At 41.2% G+C, this 24,445-nt stretch overlaps 1 pseudogene; it reads right to left on the bottom strand.

Moving 5' to 3' along the window:
* Nucleotides 1-3,510: 3,510 nt before the first annotated feature.
* On the bottom strand, nucleotides 3,511-4,622 carry LOC149119394 (dolichyl-diphosphooligosaccharide--protein glycosyltransferase subunit MAGT1 pseudogene; annotated as a pseudogene).
* Nucleotides 4,623-24,445: the final 19,823 nt, after the last annotated feature.

The raw sequence follows: 24,445 nt of genomic DNA, 5'->3' as shown, positions 1-24,445 counted from the left end.
TTGGTTGAACTGGAGGCAGCTGTGTAGAAGCTGTTTTCTCCTCTCCCAGCGCCATATTGTGGGAGAGCAGATGCATAGAATAAGTCTTAATTCCAGTAACTTAGTCTAGTCCGAGTTGCTCCCCACAGATCCCCCTTTCTTTTTATTTTTTGGCGTTGATACGTGCCTGTCTTCGGTGCCTCGCGGCACACACTCTGCTCTGCTTGCTAGAGTTGCCCACAGGTTCTTACAAGCCCTATCAATCAGGCAAACCGAATCCGGGTCCTCTCTTCACCATGTTGTGAGGAGGTTTTTAGGCGCTGATGTGTGCCTGTGTTCGGTGCCCTGCAGCGCATGCTCTGCTCTGCTAGAACTGCCTGCAGGTGCTTACAAGCTCTAGCAATCAGGCAAACCGAATCCAAGCCCTCTCATTGCCGTCTTGTGGGGAGACTTATTGGTGTTGATAATGTGCCTGTCTTCGGTGACCTGTAGCCACCCACAGGTGCTTATCGTCCTACTAATCAGGCAGACAGAATCCAAGCTCTCTCATTGCGGTATTGTGGAGAGACTTATTGATGTTAATTCGTGCCTGTCTTGGGTGACCTGCGGCGCATAAGCTGCTAGCCGCCCGCAGGTGCTCACCACCTCTCTAATCAGGTAGACCGAATCCAAGCTCTCTCATTGCCATGTTGAGGGGAGGCCTTATTTTTCTCTATTTCTCTATCTCCGGGCATTCCTATCTCTCCTATTTTACTTCTATGTACCAGCATTCCTATTTCTCTCATTTTAATTCTAAACTTCTGTTTCTCTTATCCCTGAGGCCTCCCGGCACCCACCCCGAGGCTGCTTCTCGGTGGCTTCCTGGCTCTGAGCCGCTTCAGCCCACACTTCTCTCATCTGCGCGGCTTCCCCGCTTCGCGCGCGCACTCCGCGGTCTCCGCGCCCCTTTGCGCCCGCACCACGGCCTCGCACTAGCCCCACATTCCCTATCTACTTGTGCCCCACGCGCTCTCTCTGCGCGCGGTGGCTTCTACGAGTCACAGCACAGCTCACGTTTCCGCCACCGGTATTCAGTCCAAGTTCCCCGGGGTAACCTGGCGAATTCAACCCAGCTCACGTCTGCGCCCTTCGGCTTGGCTTCCCGTCCTTTGCTCCCCGGGCTAATCTGACAGATTCCAACCTGGTGGCCCAAGTCTCTGCCTCTGGTTCCAGATTTTCGCCTTTTGCTCCCCGGGCTGACTTGAAGAATCCCAAGATAGCTTACGTCTCCGCTTCAGCCTGCACTCACGGCTTCATCCTCCCTAACATATTTTTCTCTACCTGGTATGTTTCCTAACTTTTCTTCCAACAATATTCCCCTCTCACTTCTCCTGCCTTCTCCCCACAGTCCATATCCGAGTCTAAGTTTCTTTTAGGTTTCACTTTCACTTTCAACCTGCAGTCCGTATCTGAGTCTAAGTTTCTTCTTGCTCTCACTTTAAATCCTAACTTCTTTTCCACAGTCCGTATCCGAGTCTATGCCTAGGCTTTCGATAGCTTCTTCCAGCACCTTTTCTGTCCGGCTTTTCCCTAGGCTCTTTGCTAGTCTCTCTCTCTCTGGTATTTTCCCACTTCTTCCCGTTTCTTCCCTCCTGGGTTTCCTATCCGAGTCACAACACCATTATGTCGCTCCCCCTCTTCATGGAGGAACGACACTAAACCCTGCCTAGGCTTCATATCCGAGTCACGGCACCATTATGTCGCTTCCCCTCTTCATGGAGGAATGACACTAAACCCTGCCTAGGCTTCATATCTGAGTCACGGCACCATTATGTCGCTCCCCCTCTTCGTGGAGGAACGACACAGGACCCTGCACTGTTCTTTTGTCTGCTCGGCCCTCCCTGGGTTTGCTGCTGGTTCTTCCCAGGTTGGCTACCGACCCTTCCACCTCCGTGGAAGGGCGGTTCCCCCAGCCACTTTCCCCACTTCCACAGGGGAGCGGCACACCACCGGCCGGCTCTCTCGGGGGCTGCACAGGTGTTCCTCAGGTGTTCCTCTTAGATGTTCCTGGTGCATGTTGTCTCTCTCCTCCTTTATAGTCCTCTTCACCAATCCCAACTCTGCTACCCACACGCCGAGTACGCTGCTCTCCTCCAATCAGGAGCAGGTCCTGCTGTTTATTGGTTGAACTGGAGGCAGCTGTGTAGAAGCTGTTTTCTCCTCTCCCAGCGCCATATTGTGGGAGAGCAGATGCATAGAATAAGTCTTAATTCCAGTAACTTAGTCTAGTCCGAGTTGCTCCCCACAATAACTATGGGAAAGTTATAGTTAGATGTCATAATAACCATAAAAACATTCTTTACAGAAATCTGGTTAGCAAATATGGTTACTTCCACAGACAGAAAGGCAAAACTAAAACAAAACCTCTTTATTTTATTTTATTTTGACAGGCATAGTGGACAGTGAGAGAGACAGAGAGAAAGGTCTTCCTTTGCCATTGGTTCACCCTCCAATGGCTGCTGTGGCCGGCACGCTGTGGCCGGCACACTGTGCTGATCCGTTAGCAGGAGCCAGGTGCTTCTCCTGGTCTCCCATGGGGTGCAGGGCCCAAGGACTTGGGCCATCCTCCACTGCACTCCCAGGCCACAGCAGAGAGCTGGCCTGGAAGAGGGACAACTGGGACAGAATCCAGCGCCCTGACCAGGGCTAGAACCCAGTGTGCCAGTGCTGCAAGTCGGAGGATTAGCCTATTGAGCCATGGTGCCAGCCACAAAACCTCTTTAAATTCTTACTTTGTTTCTCCACTTGGAGAAAGAAAATAAAGGCTAAAATAATAGCAAAAAAGAAGAACCTTCAAAAAACTGTACAGAGACAAAAACTCAGTATTTCATGATTTTCTTTCTTTTCCCATTCTAAGGGAATCCTTTTTCTAAACAGAACCAAATCTATTTTTCTCTTAGGTAAAAATCAAAGAAGTGAGACTCTCTAAATTTTCAGAAACATTTTAGATCATTCTATGAGTTACTGATTTTCACGCTAAGCTATATATGTATTTATTAGGTGTGGATGATCTTAAATAAAAGAAAATTAAGAACATGAAATGAATCAAAAATCTTTCCAAATACAAGGCAGCTAACACCACACTCATGCAAAAATCATAATCCTGTATTCAGAGGTACTTTGTAACATTTGCAGTTATCAGGAAGCATGGATAGAACTGTATTTCAGTAAGAAAGACACAGGAGGAGGGCTGAACAGTCTTGCTGAAGTCTAGATACAAACTCTGAAGAATGGTGCTTTGTTTTCAGAAGATCACACACCATATGCGATTTCTCCAACCCAAAGGAAATATAGATAAAGTATACACATCCCTGCAAAGATGGAAGAGCTAATAACAGATTCCTGATGATGTAATTATCCATAATAAGCATATGCCAGAACATCTGGTCAGGACTTTCTTTTCCCACCTTGGGATAAGACAATATAGAATCAAATGACAAAAAGCTAGCTAAAGCAATTTTCAGCTTTGCTCTAATTAAAACAAAGAAGTAGTTTAAAAAAAAACTTTTAATGATATACTTAATTCTACTAAATTAAATGTTCCATAAAGTACACTAGGAAGACAAGGTTAAAAGGAGAATAATTTCCAAATACTTCATTATTTTGACAGGAAATTTCTTGTTAAGGCACTACACATCTTTGGTTAAATGATTAACTATTTAAATCACTTGAAAAAAAAGAGGTAATACAAAATGCACAAGTTGTATTCTTCTTTTCAAACACACATATTTCTCATTTTTAGTTTCTATTATTCCAGTGTCTACATATCTCTGGATCCCTTTTAACTCATCAGAAAGCTGTATGGATACCCATGATATTTAGATCTGAAAATTGACAGCATCCAACTGAAGAATAATACAACCAATGAAATACCAGCTACGTTACATTATCTTTCGCTTTCCAATATCCATGTCAGAAGTAGCAGCTTCACATAAAAGCACCATCCCTAAGGTAGTCCCACAAGTCCACCAATAACAGCCAAAAGTAATCCCAACATAAGGGGACCAGCATATTTTGGGGGTCAATTACTCTAGTATTGACATCAGTTCTGTCTGCAATCCTCCAGGCAATCTGCTCAGCTGAAAAACCATGCACCTGCAACTCATATGTATCGCCCTGTTTGGGTTCCCTTTTGCAGGAAAGTTGATGAAAGTTGGAGCCGAATTCATGTTTAGCATTTGAAATACATCAGAACCTTCATCAAAATCTACCATGGCAAAAAATATTCTGTTGGTAAATGCACTGGAATATCGCCAAGAGTTTGCCAGGATCTGGAATTCTTCATCAGCTTGTTTATGAATTCTTCATCACTGTCTATGAAGTTGGAGAGCAGTGAACATGACAATAACGGAGTAATTTCTTGGTGGAGCTTTAACAAGACGATGAAAGTTGTCTCCATTCATTCTTATTACAGGCCTTTTATTGGTCCATTCCATCAGCTGACTAACCTTTTCAGATAACACCATCTCCGTCTTTCTTTGGGCAGAAGCCAAAGGAACCTCTTAAATGAGCAGCAGTGCCACCGCCATGGTCGCAGAGCTGCACCAGAACCACCGAGGTGCTGCCATGTTCACAGCTCTCCCTTTCGCCAGCGAAAACTTTCCTCTGACTGGGACTGAAGGTGGGGCGTGAGAACTGCAGTCTAAAATTCTTAGGTCAATTATAACTCATGGATTGAGAGTCTTCAAGGAATAAGGTTCATAGTCAAAGATATCTCTACCTGTGTACTAAATGATTTTGCTCCCTCTTGAAGCAATCACAACAGTGCTTAGGTGCTCTGAAATGCTGCCAGACTATCCCAATGATGAGATCTGCCTATCATGTTTATTTTGACTTCTGTAGAGTGGGTAAATCATATTACTTTCTCTTCAGAGGGAAGGGAATGGCAGGGTCGGGGAAGAAGAGTGCTTTGGATGGTTTTGCTTTTAGCACACATGCCAGGATTTAATGTCCTTTTGTTGTAACAGTGTTTCCTCTCCTGCCAGCACATACCTATCAACATTTTTCACATTCTGGCCACACAGTGTAAATGCTGCCTGCATTTGTGAAGTACCTGTCACAGAAAGGTAATTTAAATGTAGTACCTTCCCTGGTGGAAGTGTACTTATTATGAGCATATCACTTACTGCCTGAGCACTTTCAATTGGTGTTCAGGAAGAATATTGCCTTCCCAGAGAGCCCATTTTTTCCAGTACAGTACTGGATAAACTCTTTACCCATAATATAGAGCATATTTATTTGGTGTGTGTCACTAAAAACTCAAATATATAGACAAAAATAAATAAAATCAAAGGGGAATATGCATGAAACAATGGTCTAGGAATCAAGGAGCCTCAAAAACTGATTATTTCTAATTATGCAAACAATCCTCTTATCTAATGCAGTAGAGCCCTATCTGAGATAAGAGAGTCTAATGAGGGACAGTTGGTAAGGATGTTCACTATATCCTGTCTCCGACCCTTGTGTGACATAAGTCACTTGGTTTCTTTCAGCATCCACATCCCCATCTGTAGATTGGGTAATTGTGACCCCACCTTAGGGGGACTTCATAGATGTTGTAGTTAAGCATGACAGTGAGTAGAAAAATTCTTTATAAACTGTGCAACCTGCAAATGTATTTATTCAGAAAGTAAGTGATTAGTGAACTAATTAATCTGTCAAACATTTGTTGAGTGCCTGCGTTGTGACATAAACTGTGTTGATTACTGGAGATTCTGTATTCCGTATTCCAGGGGGTTGGACCCCATTGTTAGCAAATAGATCCATGGGATATTGGATGACAATACCTAGAATAGAGGGTTTCTGAGGTCATCCCCAGAGGGTGAAGAAAGACACTCTATCCCCTTTGGATGTTGGAAATAGTTATTGGAAAATGCTATGAAAAAGTCCAGCTTTTTCCAGTGCTTTCACAGAAGGCATTTTTTGCTTCCTGTAGAGATGTCTGCACTCTAATAGTTCATCAAAATGGTAGTTTTGGCTATAGGAGTGATGCTGTGATACCAAAGAGGGTGAGAACAAATTGGACCTGAAGCTGAGACCATGGCCGCTTGTGGGCACCTTGACCTGGCAGTATGTTGACACCATGGCGCAGCAAGAAATACTTTAGTCATATTTAATGAACAATGCAGGAAAACTGGAGAAATTTTCCTGAGGATGCTCCATTTGAGGGCTTGTTTGGAGTCCTGAGATAATAAAGAATTACGAACTATTGCCCTGAAAATATCATGGTGGCTAATATTGGTGTGAGCAAATAGGCCAAACCATGACCAGTCAATCCTCTGCTCCATAATTGTTTAAAACACTGGCTTGAGAGATGAAGAAGCCAGTATTCAAAAGTATTTCAGTGACTGTTTTTGTTCATGTATCTTGGTTGAATGTTTTTGGTCCTTCTAAACAAATGTGCTTTTTAAAATAATTTTATTTCTATCACTTTAGCTTGGTTGTCTCTTCCAGGAGCCAAACCAGGAATGTCTGATTTGTTGGAAGTGCGGGGAGGGTCCTTGGGCTTGATCTCTCTCATTCCTTTCCCCCACCACTCTGGTTCCCCAGGGAAAAACAAGGTGATGACAGACCTCCCTCCATCAGCCCACATTTTAGTACCAAATGAACTAAGTGATTCATCTTTACTTAATTCAATATTACTGTTTGTTGAGCACTGCTTAGGCTAGGAGCCTCTTAAGTGTCTCTTAAATAAAGAAGAGAGTGGTGAGAATTAAAAATTAAAAGAGGAACTCTCATTCTTTGCCTTTGGTGAAGGCCCCCTGGTGCTAAATGGTGGTTCTGCAGGAGTGACCCAGGATGGAACAGGACAGGGAGTGCTCTGTTCTTCCTGCCACATGCAGACTGATGAGTTGAAATTATTTTTGCTCCATAATTCTTTGGCTCAGGAGAATGGAGGCTGTCTTAAACCTGTCACCTTCTGCTTGCACTTTCCCCACATAACTGGTGAGAAAACATTCATGGTGTGCCTGAAGAGACCAGTAAGTCAAGGTGAACTGGAATTAGAATCTTAGTTCTCAAGTGTCTACTTATTGGGAAATCCTAAAAACACCCTGTTCTGATTCTTGCATATAGGCTTAAGTGATCTGAAGGGACACAGTTACCTCCTATGTTTTGCATATGGCTTTGAAGAATGGTCTGTTTATGGGGTGCCTCAGGCACAAGTAAGTGTTTATTTGATGATCCTAGACTTCAGGCACCTGCTCATCTTGGTAGGAGTCAATTTTTATGTGCTGGGTAGATGAAGTTCACTTCAAGTGATTTCCCTGCTTGTTGACAATATTATGTCTCTTAGTTTCAGCTCTTTCCTCAAACTCTGAAATATTCTCTTCTGCTGATGTTCACTCAAGTGTTTTGTTGGGATTTTTAGGATCCTGTACTTCCTGTGCATGGTCTCATTTGCTGGATGACTACCAACATTTGCTCTTGCTGCCTGTACATAGGCCTTTCCCTCCATGCCTGGTCAGGATGGGACCCTTCATGTTGATGCATACATTGTCTAATCAGTCTTCAGGGGAGTGCCCCTGTTCTCTACTGGCATCAGTAGACACTGGGTGCAAACCAAGGTGTACATTGCTGTTTATTTTTTCTTTCTTTTTTTCAGTTTTTCTTTTTTATTTTTAAATTTATATAAAGGGAACAGAATTCATATATTTCACATATACAGCTTTAAGAAAATAACTTTCCCCTTTGCTTCCCTTCCTCCCTCCTACCCCTTTCTCCTTCTTTCTTTTTATTTTTCTTTTAATTTTTGTAATGACCTACTTTAAATTTATTTTATAATCACAAGCTTAATACCACACTAAACCAAGAACTGAACAAGTAATAAGTAGAAAGTCCACCATTCCTCAGGAGGGTAGACAAAGGATTTAATCAATAACCAAATTCCAAGATATACATTATATTTTTACTCTCTATATTAGTTACCACAAATCAGACATATATGTATATGTATAATTTTTATATATATATATGTATATATGTATATATATACTTTGTCTTTTTGGGACTGAATTATTTGATTAAGAATAGGGTCTCCTGTTTCATCCCTTTTGTTGCAAAAGACAGGTTTTATTCTTTTCATGCCTGAGTAGTGTTCCATCATGTATATAAACCTCAATTTCTTTTTAATTTTTTTTTTTTATTTTTTGACAGGCAGAGTGGACAGTGAGAGAGAGAGACAGAGAGAAAGGTCTTCCTTTTTGCCATTGGTTCACCCTCCAATGGCCACCGAGGCCGGTGCGCTGCAGCCGGTGCACTGCACTGATCCGATGGCAGGAGCCAGGTACTTATCCTGGTCTCCCATGGGGTGCAGGGCCCAAGAACTTGGGCCATCCTCCACTGCACTCCCGGGCCACAGCAGAGAGCTGGCCTGGAAGAGAGGCAACCGGGACAGAATCCGGTGCCCCGACCGGGACTAGAACCCGGTGTGCTGGTGCCGCAAGGCGGAGGATTAGCCTAGTGAGCCGCGGTGCCAGCCATAAACCTCAATTTCTTATCTAGTCTTCAGTTAATAGGCATCTAAATTGATTTCATCTCAGCTATTGTGAATTGAGCTGTTACAAACATAGGAATACAAATAACTCTCATATGCAAAAATTCTCAATAAACTAGCTAATCACATTCAACAACACGTGGAAAAGATGCTTACCTAGACAAAGTAAGATTTATCATTTGGGATGCGGTGATGGCTCAACATATGAAAATCAATAAACATGAGATATATTAATAAATTAGAACTAAAAAGCATAGTATCTGAACAGATGTAGAGAAAGCGTTTTTTCATTTCTTTTTTTTTTAACCTAGAAAATATTTATTTAAGGTAAACTTCATGGATTTCATAAACACAAATTTAAGAATATAGTTTCTTTCTATCCTACCCTCCTTCCCACCTGCACTTACACCTTTCTTCCTCCCTCTCCTATTCCTGTTCTTATTTTTTAAGATCTATTTTCAGTTAACTTTTTTTTTTTTTTCTTTTTTTTTTTTTTTTTTTTTATTTTTTATTTTTATTTTTTTAAACATTTTATTGAATACAGTATCCATAGCAGGAAATGCACATAAGTAACAGATAAACACATTTTTTGTCCTCTGATCATACTCATAAACCAACCAGATTAAGAAGGAAACATTATTAGCACCCACATCTTATTCTTTTTTTTTTTTTTTTATCTTTTATTTAATGAATATAAATTTCCAAAGTACGTCTCATGGGTTACAATGGCTTTCCCCCCCATACCGTCCCTCCCAACCACCACCCTCCCCTTTCCCACTCCCTCCCCCCTTCCATTCACATCAAGATTCATTTTCGATTATCTTAGTATACAGAAGATCAGCTTAGTATACCTTAAGTAAGGATTTCAACAGTTTGTTCCCACACAGAAACATAAAGTGAAAAATAATAGATGATTTTTTTTTAAATGATGATGAAATCAGATCAGACCTATTGTCATGTTTAATCCCAGTGGGAGTCAAGTTGGGAATTGATAGTTTCTTTCTTTTTTTTTTTTTTTTTTTAACAGAAGATCAGTTTAGTGTACATTAAGTAAAGATTTCAATCGTTTGCACCCCCATAGAAACACAAAGTGAAATATACTGTTTGAGTACTCGTTATAGCATTAAGCCTCAGTGTACAGCACATTAAGGACAGAGATCCTACATGAGGAGTAAGTGCACAGTGACTCCTGTTGTTGACTTTACAAATTGACACTCCTGTTTATGGCATCAGTAATCTCCCTATGCACCAGTCATGAGTTTCCAAGGCTATGGAAGCCCCTTGAGTTCTCCGACTCTTATCTTGTTTAGACAAGGTCATAGTCAAAGTGGAAGTTCTCTCCTCCCTTCAGAGAAAGGCACCTCCCTCTTTGAAGACCTGTTCTTTCCACTGGGATCTCACTCACAGAGATCTTTTTGCCAGAGTGTCTTGGCTTTCCATGCCTGAAATACTCTCATGGGCTTTTCAGCCAGATCCGAGTGCCTTTAGGGCTGATTCTGAGGCCAGAGTGCTATTTAGGACATCCGCCATTCTATGAGTCTGCTGAGTATCTCACTTCCCATGTTGGATCACTCTCCCCTTTATTTATTCTATCGGTTAGTGTTAGCAGATACTAGACTTGTTTATGTGCTCCCTTTGACTCTTAGTCCTTTCATTATGATCAATTGTGAACACCAAAAAGGAAACCTCCTGAAGTGAAATGGACACTAAGAGAAATGGTGACTTGATCAGCATAGCCCTGACTGCTAATGGACAACTTAATACATTATCCCTCATAGTATTTTTTTTTTGTCTGTTCTACTTAATATGACTGGTTTAATTCTGTAATTATCACACAGTTATTCTTAAGTGTTGAAAATTAACTGAAATGTGATCCCTGTTAAACATAAAAGTGGGAATAAGAGAGGGAAGAGAGGTATAATTTGGGGCATGCTCGGGCTGACTTGCCCCAATTGGTAGAGTTGGAAACATACTAGGGGATTCCAATTCAATCCCATCAAGGTGGCATGTGCCAATGCCATCTCACTATTCCAAGTGATCAATTTCAGTTAACTTAATAACTTGATTAGCCCTATACTAATTAAAGAGTTGAACAAATAGTATGAAAAATAAAACTGTTTCTCAACAGTTGAGACAAGGGTGTTCAAAGTGATCATATCTCAATATGTCAACCTCACTTACATAGATTACCTTTTCGGTACTCTATTGGATTTATCTTTTGAAGCCATGAATGAAAAGCCAGCAGGAGCAGGTGTGTATGTGTGCGTGTGTGCATGTGCATGCACACATACGTTCATGTGTATATGTTCTCATTTCCATGTGATTTCATATGCAAGCCCTAGGAGATCTATGCCTTCTTTTCAAGTATTAGGTCCTCCCTCTTAATCAGGTTTCCGTGTCAATGTCCTGCCCTCATATCTCCCCGCCCCCATCCTATTTAAAAAAATCAAGTCAGGCTTATCAAGACAGAAGAATGGTGAGCAGAGCATGAGGAAATCCTTGCTATAAATCAGTGACAGTCCTGGCCCTAGCCAGCTATGCTAGCAGTGGGGCAGGTCTACCATGATATCATGGCCCTCACTATTCCTTTATTTTCTGAAATTGAGAGGATTTCAAGTTAAATTACTCTAGAAGCTGGAAGAATTAATATTCTGTAATTTTAAAGGTCTGGGACAAGTGTCTATGTCTGTTCTACTTCCATACAGGTGATTTCAGTAGAAACAGATGCGAGTTGTAATTATAAATTTTCTGGTAGTCATATTAAAAAAGTGAAAATAAAGAGATAAAGTTATTTCATGCCATTCTCTTCAGCTAAATATATAAAATATATTTCAACTTATTATAAAAATTATTGGTGAAGAATTTTGCATTCTTTTTTCAACACCAAGCTTTGACTCTGTTGTGAGACTCACACTGACAGCATATCTTGGTTAGTGCTAGCCACATTTCAGGCACTGTGTAGCAATAAACACACTGAACATTGCAACTCTAAATCATCCAAGACAGTTTTTGTCAGAGAGAGGAAATCCACATCATATTTTCTTTTTGGATTTTGTAAGGACATTTATATAAGATACATACTTATCATTCTTATTGTTTTGAAACATTTTTATAAGTAGGTGCTCTGATTTTGTGTATATAATTTCCTTCTAGTGTGACTGTACTTTTTTCAAACTTGGTGTTCAGTCTCTACCATGCCACACACCTTTACCTTCTCATCGATAACCCTTACTAGGATTTCCAGAGAACTTGAGAAATGAATCATTTCTCGATCTGTAAATCTATATTTATGTATATTTGAGTGAATCTCTACTATAATGTAAATAAATCTATTGATATAAATATATACATTTCTAAGTGTATGTACTTCTCAGCACTCCCAAGGACAGATGAAATGTTATGTTCATTAAGCAGTGAAAAAGTCATTTTATATGCTATTTGAGATGGTATTTCAAGGTAGATATGTACAGAAGCAGCAGAAAGTTGCTCCCAGGTGAGAAGAGTGGAATTAATCAAGCATGACCTCATAAATGGAAAATATAGAACATTTTTATGAAGAGTGATGAGAGCAACATTTATGAAGTTAAATAAGAGAAATTAAGCCTAAACTGGAATCCTTAAAAGAAGGCCCAGTTGCTAGTGCATTTAGATTTTATTTTATAAATTCAGGGAATTCTCTTAATATTCTAAGCAAGGGAAAATCATTGTCATAGCTATTTGTTAGGGGAATTAAATTTATATCAGTGTAAAATAAATGAGGTTTTCATTGAAGAGTTCTGAGAAGGAAGATTGCCTTACAGATTAGATATGCTGTCCAAAGTGTAGTAAGTAATTTGGCAGTTGATACAATGGAGGAAAACAAAGACAAAAATAAAAGCAGAGATGTATATTTTCTGGGATAAACCAGGCCACAGTAAATAAAAGATTCAGATGTGTGATGGCTCAATGTAGTAGAAGTTTGTTTTTCACCCATACAAAATGGACCAAGAATATTCTAGGGAATTAGGTGTGGTGTTGGGCCCACTTTTAAATATTCAATCATCTATATATCAATTCAATCTATCTATATCATTCCAGTAGGCTTCTAAAATCAATGCAGAGGCTAACTTTCTAATCAGCCAGTGCTGAAGAAATGCATGTGGAAATATTTAATGCCTCAAGTCTGGAATGTTTGTTGGTGTTCCTTGGTTAGAATTTTGTCTAACATCACAACAGTTAATTACAAGGGAGGCTGGGAAATAGATCTAACTGTATCTCTGAAGAAGAGAAAAAAACATTTTGGCAAATGTCTAAAAGTGTTGGCTGTGTATATCATGGGGAGAAACTTGGATAGAAACTCTATGGATAAGAGGAAAGAAGAAAAACCAGTCAGAGAAACAGTCAAAATAATCGACACTGATTAATTTCTCATTGCATGCATTGGACTTTATGCATTATATATTTAAAAATCAGTCATTCTCTGAGAGAGGTACACTATTTTTGGCTTTTATTGATGGTTTTTAGGGGTGTGAAAGAGGCCCTAAGTCATATAACTAATGTGTAATAAGTCATAGACTCTAAAGGCTCATGTTAAACATGTTAGAAACCTAGGGAAAAAAAAAGCAAAATAGTTCATTAGTCTACTTCATTCTTTTAGTACCACCTGGGTTAGGTGCCTTTATGTAGACATCAGGAAGCTGAAGACTACCTTCACTTCCTCACTTCTTTTTTTTTTTTAATTTTTATTTATTTGAAAGACAGAGCTACAGAGAGAAGTAGAGATGAGAGAAAGGTCTTCCATCCACTGGTTCACTTCCCAGATGGCCACAGCAGCTGAAGCTGTGCCAATCTGAAGCCAGGAGCCAGGAGCTTCTTCCATGTCTCCCACATGGTTTCAGGGGCCCAAGTGCTTGGGCCATCTTCTACTGACTTCCTAGGTCATAGCAGAGAGCTGGATAGGAAGTGGAGCATCTGGGTCTTGAACCGGCACCCACATGGGTTTCTGGTGCTTCAGGTTAGGGCTTTAACTCCCTGCCCCACAGTGCTGGCCTCAACTACCCTCACTTCTGGCATCGACTGCAAGTTCAGGAATATCCAGGATTACATTCAGGTTCAATAATATACCAACAAGACTCATAGAACTTACTGAAAGTTGTTATACTCACATTTGTGATCTCTCACATTCCTCTCCCAGTGGAGTGGAGAGCAAACTAATTTCTGCAGAAACCATGTTTGACAATACACATGGCATGTTGCCAAACAAGGAAGCTCATCTGAGCCTTAATGTCCAGGATTTTAATTGGAGGTTGGCTGTGTCACAAAGTTGACTGACCAGCCTCTCACTCTCTGGAGGTCAAGGCCCCCAAGTAAGGAAAACATTCTTATCAGGCAGGAAATTCCAACTACCTAGAAATTACTTTCTTGAAGCTCAAGGCAAGAGGTAGACCTCTCCATAGGTAAGTTTACTTCTTGACTTGACTTTGTTGAACATCAGACAAGGCAGACATGAAAGACAAGGGTAGGATGGAGGTGAATGTAGTCTAGCAAAATGTTATGCTTCATCTTTTTATTGCATGTATCTTTAAAGACTGCTCCTCTTCCTAACTTAAAAGACTACCATGGCCGGCACCGGAGCTCACTAGGCTAATCCTCCACCTTGTGGCGCCGGCACACTGGGTTCTAGTCCCAGTTGGGGTGCCGGATTCTGTCCTGGTTGCCCCTCTTCCAGGCCAACTCTCTGCTGTGGCCAGGGAAGGCAGTGGAGGATGGCCCAAGTGCTTGGGCCCTGCACCCCATGGGAGACCAGGAGAAGCACCTGGCTCCTGCCATCGGATCAGCATGGTGTGCTGGCCACAGTGCACCAGCCATGGCGGCCATTGGAGGGTGAACCAATGGCAAAGGAAGACCTTTCTCTCTGTCTCTCTCACTGTCCACTCTGCCTGTCAAAAAAAAAAAAAAAAAAGACTACCATGTCTTTATTAGGCACCCACATTTCTCACTGTTTTTTCCTCTGTACTTGTTGGACTAGGGCATATAGTGATGTTCATTCATTCATTTATTTAGTGGTTTTTAGCCTTCTAACTTTTTAGTTCCAAAAATTTATTAATTATCTACTATTTGCCAGGCACCATTTAGGTAAGTGCTGTATATTTGTTGTCCTAATAGATCTTAAAATCTAGTATTAAAATAAAATATTCATGCCAAGATATGAATAACTACCAACTTGGATAAATTTTGGGAAATGTATATTGTGGGAGAAACTAGCAAATAAATTGACCTAGATTTTGGGCTTAGTGTCACTTGAGGAAGTATCACTTGACAAGACGAACAAAGTGTGAGTTAAAATTAACCATTTAGAGGCAGATTAGAGAATTATAAGCAATTTGGGTAAGGAAATAATATTCAGTGAATCATCTTTGATGTGGGGATATTTGAACAGACCTGAATGAAGTTAGCATTGCGCAATTCTGGTATTCAGTGGAAGCAACTTTTAGGCAAAGGAGTGGTAAGTTCAGTTGAATTGAGGATTGAGGCAATAGCTTCCTTAAATTGTTTGAGAAGTATCAAGGAGACCAGGGTGACTCTAAGACAATCACTGAGTGTAAGTGTAACACTTAACACAGAAGATGAGGTAAAGGAGATAGGAAATGATTCAGAAAAAGAACTTAGAGATGGACCCAGAAACTAAATAAATAAAGCCTTAAGATTCTCCCTACAGTCTAAAAAGCTGCTAAACTGTGGGGAGCAACCAAGACTAGACTAAATTATTGGAACTAAGACTAACACTATGCATCTGATCTCCCACAATATGGCACTGAGAGAGAGCAAACAACTTCTATGCAGCTGCCTCGCCAATTCAACTGATAAACTGCAGGAGCTGATCCTGCTCCTGATTGGAGGAGAGCAGCATGCTCAGCGTGTGGGCAGCAGAGCATGGATTGGTGGAAGGGGACTATAAAGGAGGAGAGAAACAACATGCACTGGGAAACATCTGAGGAACCCCTGAGAGCCGGCCGGCGGTGTGCCGCTCCTTTGCGGAAGCCTGGAAAGCGGCAGGGGTGCTGCCCCTCCACGGAGGCGGGGGGGGCTGGCAGCTAACCCGGGATGGCGTCGTTCCTCTGCAAGTGAGGGAATGGGAGCAAACCCAGGAAGGGCCGGGCAAAAAGAACAGCGCAGGGTCCAGTGTCATTCCTCCGTGAATGGGGGAGCGACACTGAACAATTTTTTTTTAAGATTTTATTTTATTTATTTGAAAGAGTTACACACAGAGGGGAGAGAGGCAGAGAGAGAGAGAGAGAAAGATCTTACATCCACTAGCTCACTCCCCAGATGGCCGCAACAGCCAGAGCTGTGCCAATCTGAAGCCAGGAACCAGGAGATTTTTCTGGGTCTCCCATGTGGGTCAGGGACCCTCTTCCATTGCTTTCCCAGGCCATAGCAGAGATTGGAAATGGAGCAGCTGGGACTTGAACCAGTGCTCATATGGGATGCTGACATTGCAGGAGCAGCTTTACCTGCTATGCCACAGCACCGGCCCACCACTGAAGAATTTTGAGAGTGACTTGACTATATCTACACTTTAAAATAATTACTTTGGTTGCTATTTGGAAAACAGATTATAGGTTTTCAAGAAAGCAGCAGGGACATAAGTTTAGAGAATATCATGATATTACAAGCCAGAGAGGATGGGAATAGTAGAGGTGGTGAGAAAAAATTGAGTTTCAGAAGCATTTTGAATCTGGAATAAATCAGATTAGCTCATACATGAGTTAAGAAAGAGGATGGCTCTTCTGTGTATCTAGAAAGACTACAATTATGTATTTTTAAAATTTTTTTTGACAGGCAGAGTGGACACTGAGAGAGAGAGACTGAGAGGAAGGTCTTCCTTTGCCGTTGGTTCACCCTCCAATGGCCACCACGGCTGGCATGCTGCAGCCAGTGCATCCCACTGATCCGAAGGCAGGAGCCAGGTGCTTCTCCTGGTCTCCCATGGGGTGCAGGGCCCAAGAACTTGGGCCATCCTCCACTGCACTCCTGGGCCACAGCAGAGAGCTGGCCTGGAAGAGGGGCAACTGGGACAGAATCCGGTGCCCCCACTGGGACTAGAACCTGGTGTGCTGGCACTGCAGGTGGAGGATTAGCCTATTGAGGTGTGGCGCTGGCCCAATTATCTTATGTATTAAGAATGGAAATACTATTTACTGAAAATTAAGGGAGAAGATTAGAGTAAGAGTAGATCTAGGGAGGACATCCAGAGTTCAGTTGTGAGACATTTATTAGATACTTTAATAGGATTGAACAGGTATGTAGGCATTTGTAGATTACATATTTTCTTTTTTAAAAAAGATTTTTATTTATTTTGAAAGAGTTATAAATAGAGAGGAAGAGACAGAGAAAGGTCTTCTATCCTCTGGGTTACTCCCCAGATGGCTGCAACCAGTGCTGGGTCAAGCTGAAACCAAGAGCCAGGAGCATTATCCAGGTCTCCCACATGCATGGCATGGGCTTGAGCACTCAGAACATCTACTGCTTTTCCCAGGCCATTATCAGGGAGATGGATCAGATATGGACAGGGGTTGGCACTGTAGCATAGGCTGAGCCTCCACCTACAGCACCTGTTTCCAATTCAGATGCTCCACTTCCAACCCATATTCCTGCTAATGGCCTGGGAAAATAATGGAAGATGGCTCAAGTGTTTGAACCCCTGCACCCATGTGGGATAATCTCCTGGGTCCAGGTTTTGGCTAGGCCCAGCTCTGGCCATTGTGGGCATTTTGTGAGTGAACCAGCTGATGGAAAACCTCTCTCTCTCTGTCCCCCCGCCATCTGTTTCTCAAATAAATAAATCTCAAAAAAAAGAAGTGGAGCAGCCAGAACCTGTACCAGCACCCATATGGGATGCCAGCATCACAGACAGTGCCTTAACCTAGTTTGTGGGACTAGGCATGGATATGTTAGAGCAAAATCATTCTGCTAACATTTCTGTACACTACCAGGGTGGAGAGCCACTTACAAATTTTATAGTTTTAGGACCAAATGAGATGGCATGGCCCTCATACCTGGCACACAGCACTTGTTAAATGTTAAATGTTAAATGTGTACCCCAAAAAGATATGTTAAAGTCCTTTGCACAGGACCTCAGAGTGTGACCTTATTTGGAAGTAGGAGTTGCAGATGGCATTAGTTAGGATGAGGTCCTACTGCAGTAGAGTGAGCACTGATCCACAATGGCAAGTGTCCTTATAAAAAGAACAAACAGAAATACAAAGAAGACTATGCAGTAATGGAAGCAGAGACTGGAGTGATACAGCCCCTGGCTATCCTCAGAAGCTTGGGGAAAGACATGGAATAGATTCTCCCTCAGAGTCCTCAGAAAGGTGTTCAGACTGAGTTTGATTTTGGACTGCTGGTATTCAAAACTGTAAGACAATACATTCCTGTGGTTTTAAGCAACTCAGCTTGTGGTACTTCTTTAGGGAAGCACTAGAAAACTAGTATAGTAGCTGTTCTATTAAGCAAGTTACCTTATCTGGCCATACAGTGAGCCCCTCAATTACCCAGGCTCACAGCTACCCACATGCAGAGAGGGATATCTAAACGAGTTTCCAGGATTTAGTTTGCGAGTTATGAGATTGCTAGTTAAGTAAGCAATCAGGCAGATGGTGTTAGAGCTGAGAGCTACATGGAAGAGAGTAGGTATATGGTTGAGTGAGAGAGAATATAGGTTGCATAAGAGGGAAAACAAGAAAGGTCAGAATGCTGTTTCCAGATTTCTCTTCTTTATTTTTAAATAAACTTATGGCACTTCTTTGTGGATAGGCTAATAGGTACTGATTTGTTTTTGCTTTAGTTTCACTCATTTTTTTTGCTTTTATCTTTTCCTTGTGGATAATGTTTGGAAAAAAAGAGTAAACACACCAGTAGCACCTACCTTTAATTCTAAGATGTCTTCCTCTGTTGCTTGCAGTTTTAATAAGTAAATTGACTGCACTAGGGAACTCAGATGATAGGGAGGTCAGCAGAATGGAGAGTGAGAGGCCATACATGTCAAAAGCAAAAAGACCTGAGCAAAAGTCCAAGCTGTGTCCTGAATTTCTGAGTCTCCGACTACTCTGAAAAACAGCAATGATCAGATCTTGCTCCCAGAATCGGTAGAAGGATCAACTTTATTACAGTCTGCATGTTGTTTCTCTTTCAGTTTCTGCATACAGTGCGATGTTGTTAAGTTGAAAGGTGACTAGTCTGGTGAGGCTTTGTTTTTTTCTTTTAAAGATTTATTTTATTTATTTGAAAGAAAGTGTTACAAAGAGAAGTAGAGACAGAGGTCTTCCATCTGCTGGTTCACTCCCCAGATGGCTGCAACAGCCAGAGCTGATTTGAAACCAGGAGCCAGGAGCTTCCTCCAGGTCTCCCATGTGGGTGCAGGGGCCTAAGGACTTGGGCCATCTTCTACTGCTTTCCCAGTCCACAGTAGAGAGCTGAATCAGAAGAGGAGCAGCTGGGACTTGAACTGGCACCAATATGGGATGCCGGTGCTTCAGGCCAGTGCTTTAACCCACTGCGCCACAGTGCCGGCCCCAGGATTTTGATTTTTAACAAGGTCTTATATTTGGCATGATTCTCTCTAACCCCAACACTAAGATTCTTACACCTTCACTTGTCATTTTGCTGCTGTGCACTTTGTTTCCATTCTCCCATCATGGTTGTGGTGGTGCTGCAACCGAGTGTGACAAGTCAAACTAACTCCTAAAGTTTCAAAGACGGTCTTACTGGTGGATCAGATGCCTTGCTGTCTGTAATGGGGTATTATAACATCTATTCCTGTGGTGCTGACTGTGTTCTTGGATTCTGGATGAAATATGTAAGAAATGGTAGCTCTCTGCCCTGTTTGAGGGAAACTTTCTGCTTTCAGCTTTGTGCTTTTAAAATTAAAAATTACTCTAAACCTATTTCTACCCTGTCTGTTCATGTCAGTAAGGTTGGAGAAGAGGCAGCAGCATATATATAAATACTAGTCCACAAGCAACTGTGTGTTGTGGGTAGGAAGAAGACAAAATCAGAACCCTGCATGCACTGCTGGGGACTTTCTGCCCATCTGTGTGCTAGGGTCTGGCAGATGTGTGCCACACAATACCAGCATTGGAATCAGAATACAAGATTTGCCTGCATATTGCTTCTGTTCTGTCAGCCTCAACTGCTTGTCCAGAATAACAAAATCAGCAACTGAGGGGCCAGTGCTATGACAGAGTGGGTTAAGCCACTGTCTGCAGTGCCAGCATCCCATGTGTGTGCCAATTTAGTCCTGGATGCTTCACTTTTGATCCAACTTCCTGCTAATATGTCCGGAAAAACAGTGGAAGATAGCCCAAGTGCTTCCGCCCCTGGACCCTCATGAGAGACCTGGAAAAAACATGGCTCCTAGCTTTGGATCAGCTGAGCTCAGGCTGTTGTGGCCATTTGGGAGTGAGCCATTAAATGAAAAATTCTCTCTCTCTCTCTCTCTCTCTCTCTCTCTCTCTCTGTCTCTGTCATCTCTGCCTTTCAAATAAATAATACTTAAAAGAAAATAGAAAAAAATCAGCAACTGAAACCATTTAGCTTACTGTGAATGCTCTCACATGATACTTCAATAAAGGAGGTTAACATCAGGAAACTTCCTGCACAGATGTTCCTTTGCCAGAAAGTCTAATTCTTTTTAAACTTTAAAAATAAAACACAGATCACATTACTTATTAGATAATGCTTTTTCAAGTTACTCATTTTACAAATAAACCATTCTGTGTCAAAGTGAATATTATTGGACTGAATGAAGGACATCTGTCACTCAGTTCTCTCTATAGTCCAATTTAGAGGCACTGAGGTAATGGCTATTGCTCCAAACCTCATCTCTCCCTGTAGTTCAGGGAAGGGCTTACTATAGGAACAGAAACAGAACCTGGGGGACATTCAGGAAGGCTTGAGTTTTGGGAAATGGCCTTGGTTCATCTCTGTTCTTGCTGTGCATCTGTATAGCTTCAGATTGTTTGGCCTTGGGACCATGAATTTCATGTATCTTTCCACTATGAGGTTACTTTTTAAAGAAACAGTAAAAAAATTGCATGTGGTTAATGATGGTAACAGAGTTGAGAAGATTGGTTTTGTTTTTGCAGGCAGGCAAGCAAAAGGGCCCTTAAGAGAAGAAATGGGTCTTTTTTTTATTTTGAGGAACCTGCTAGAATATTGGTTTAAAAGGTATTATTTATTTGTTAGTTCAGCATTTTTCCTGTGCCAGAACCTTCTGAGGCCAGTGGAGGTGAACAGAGGTATTCTCTCATCAACCTGTGAGTCTTCTACACAACTTAGTAAATGAAGAGGTAAATTATTTCTGGTAATAAGCACCACAGGCTCTTGAATGAGGGCAAAGTAACTGAGTAACTGGATGGCTGATTAACATTAGCACAGTAAGAAAGCACTGGCTAAGGACAGGATTTTAAGCAGCCAATTTTGCAAACTGGACTGAAATGTTGCCATTTATGCACATTGGGAGAAAGGGAAACCAGGGAGAATTTTAAAAATATTTATTAATTGATTTGAAAGCAGATATACAGAGAAAGAAGGAAAGATAAAGAGAAAGAGACAATCAAACCAGGAGGAAGTTTCAAAAGGCCTGTGATGAAATCAGTGATGTGGCAAATTATAAATAAATTACTTTCAGCCAGCACAATGGCTCACTAGGCTAATCCTCTGCCTGTAGCACTGGCACCCCAGGTTCTAGTCCTGGTTGGGACACCAGATTCTGTCCCAGTTGCTTCTCTTCCAGTCCAGCTCTCTGCTGTGGCCCAGGAAGGCAGTGGAGGATGGCCCAAGTCCTTGGGCCCTGCACCCGCATGGGAGACCAGGAGAAGCATCTGGCTCCTGGCTTTGGATCAGCATGTTTTTAAGGAAGTCTGAGGAGAGTCCATTAGCAGATTGATTTTGTACTTCTCTGATAACCAAGATATCCATTATTCTCTAGTAGACTGAAAACATGATGGAGGTTCCATAAATGGCCCATAGTCAGCTTCTCTGCTTCTTCAGTTAAGTGGTAAGTAACAAATATGAGGTCTGGGCTTTTGCCCTCATGTCTGAATGCTTTGAGAAGCAGCACACCACTGTTTCTAAAGGTCTCAAAATTTGCATGAATACTGCTGCAGCTATTTTCTGTTTCTCAAGATATAAAAATAGTTTAGTTTATTCAAATCTGGTGAAACAAATGCCAGTGTAATCATAAGCAGGCTCTTAAATATATTGAAAGTTTAGTCATCCATTTTTTTTCCATTTAAAGGGTCCATTTCTGTTCCCTGTAATTTATCATAATAAGGCTTAGAAATCAAGTACAAGTTAAACATAAAAATGTGGCAACAATCAGATATTTCTAGGAATCCTCTTAATTTTTCACTATTTTTTGGAAAAATGGGTTGATGTTTCATCTTTTTTGTTGTTGTTGTTGAGGAGTTTTACTGGCCATTAAAAAACTTCCAATATATTTTTTTTCATTTCTGTAGGTATTTATGCGATTTCCTTAGGCAGTTAATATTTTTTACTGGATAGAAAATTTAACAAGATTATAATATTCTCATCAGGGTTTTCCTTAGTAGGAGTGGTTATCAGGATATTATCTGCATTCTTTAAAACAATTCTGTATATTTTAATTCCCTTAAATCTCAACCCATGATTTTCTTGAAGATAGTAGGGAACATTTCAAACCCTTTGTGTAAGGCAATCCAGCAGTACATTGCTTCTTGGTTCCTCTCATGCAAAAGCAAATGTCCCTTGGGATTCAGAATGAAATAGGATGCAGAAAAGTTACCTTAAATCCAGCACTACATAGAACTTACTGCCTCCGGGCAGATTAGCTAATAGAGTGTAAAGGATTATGTACTCTAGAATGTATGTCTTGATTTTATTGTTGAGAGCCCTAAGATAATAAATTTATTTATATTCTCATATTCCTGGAATTTTTAAAAAGCTTTTGTTTCTTTTTATTTGAAAGGCAGAGAGAGACTACTGGTTCACTCACAAAATCCCTGAAACAGCTGGATCTGGGGTATACTAAAAGTAGGAGCTGGAAAATCAATCTTGTTGTCTCATATGTGTGGCTGATACTTGATTACCTGAGCCATCACCTGCTGTCTCTTAGGGTACACAAGAGCAGAAACCTGGGGCTGGTGCCATGGTGCAGCAGGTTAAAGCCCTGGCCTGAAGTGCCAGCATCCCATATGGACACTGGTTCTAGTCCTGGTTGCTCCTCTTTTGATCCAGCTCTCTGCTATGACCTGGGGTAGCAGTAGAAGATGACCCAAGTCCTTGGGCCCCTGCACCCAAGTGTAAGACCCAGAAGAAGCTTCTGGTTCCTGGCTTCAGATTGGCACAGCTCCAGCCATTGTGGCCATTTGGGGAGTGATCCAGCAGATAGAAGACCTCTCTCTCTGTTTCTACCTCTCTCTGTAACTCTCTCTTTCAAATAAATAAAACAAATCTAAAAAAAAGAGCAGGAACCTGGAATCAGAAGCAGAACTTAAATTTGAATGCAGGCATCCCAAGCAGCATCTTAACCACTATGGTAAAAGCCCAGACCTACCCCCCACTTTTTAACAGGTAGGATGGGATTACTGCATGAGAATGTGTTTGTCCTAATCAATCCATACCCTAAAAGTTTATTGATTACAAGAAGTATATTTTTATAGCTTCTGCCTTCAAGGGAAACTGCTTTACCTGGGACCAGGGATCCATCCTTTATATATATATATGTATATATATATATATATATATATATATATATATATATATATATGTATATATATATATATGTATATATATATACACACACACACACACACACACACACACACACATACACACTCATATACATATACATATATAAATTAAAGCTTTTATTTGATAAATACAAATTTCATAAGTACAACTTTTGTATTATAGAGGTTCTTCCCCCTGTACTCACCCTCCCACCCCCAAACCATCCCACCTCCTACTCCTTCTCCCATCCCATTCTTCATTAAGATTCATTTTTAATTATCTTTATATACAGAAGATCAACTCTATACTAAGTAAAGATTTCACAATTTGTACTCACAGACACATGAAGTATAAACTACTGTTTGAAGACTAATTTTACCATTAATTCTCATAGAACAACACATTAAGGACAGAGATTCTACATGGGGAATAAGTGCACAGTGACTCCCGTTGTTGATTTAACAATTGACACTCTTATTTATGATGCCAATAATCACCCAAAACTCTTGTCATGAGCTGCCAAGGCCATGGAAGCCTCTTGAGTTCACAACTCTGACCTTATTTAGATAAGGCCATAATCAAAGTGGAAGTTCTCACCTCTCTTCAGAGAAAGGTACCTCCTTCTTTAATGGCTCCTTCTTTCCACTGGTATCTCACTCACAGAGATCTTTCATTTAGGTTATTTTTTGCTGTAATGACTTGGCTTTCCATGCCTGAAATTATCTCATGGGCTTTTTAGCCAGATCCAAATGCCTTGAGGGCTGATTCTGAGGCCAGAGTGCTGTTTAGGGCATTTGTGATTGTATGAGTCTGCTGTGTGTCCTGCTTCCCATGTTGAGGGATCCATCTCTTTTAATTCTACTCTTAATGGAATGGCAGAAGCCACTTGTCCCGCTCAGCTTTGTGCTGAAACTTCCAAGTTAATTCAAGTGAGGACACTTAGAAGAAACCTTTCCATTCAGGCACTATTGTATTTGCAATAAACCCTCAATGTATAGGTATGTGGATCTAAATTTTGCCTAATTCAGTTTATTAATGCTATTAACTTAGATAATGTTCCTTTCTAACATGGAAACAGGAGATTCTGGCAGAAGCAGAATGGAATGGATTCACATCTTTATCCCTGTTCCACAGGTGAAGGGCTACAGAAACCTCTTTGTCTCTCTCTCCTGATGTTCT

This window comes from Oryctolagus cuniculus, chromosome Y (assembly GCF_051225735.1).
Source record: "Oryctolagus cuniculus isolate XC-2025 breed Fujian yellow rabbit chromosome Y, ASM5122573v1, whole genome shotgun sequence".
NCBI classification, from domain to species: domain Eukaryota; kingdom Metazoa; phylum Chordata; class Mammalia; order Lagomorpha; family Leporidae; genus Oryctolagus; species Oryctolagus cuniculus.
The sequence above is the reverse complement of the archived record's forward strand: the minus strand, read 5'-3'. Positions and strand labels throughout refer to the sequence as shown.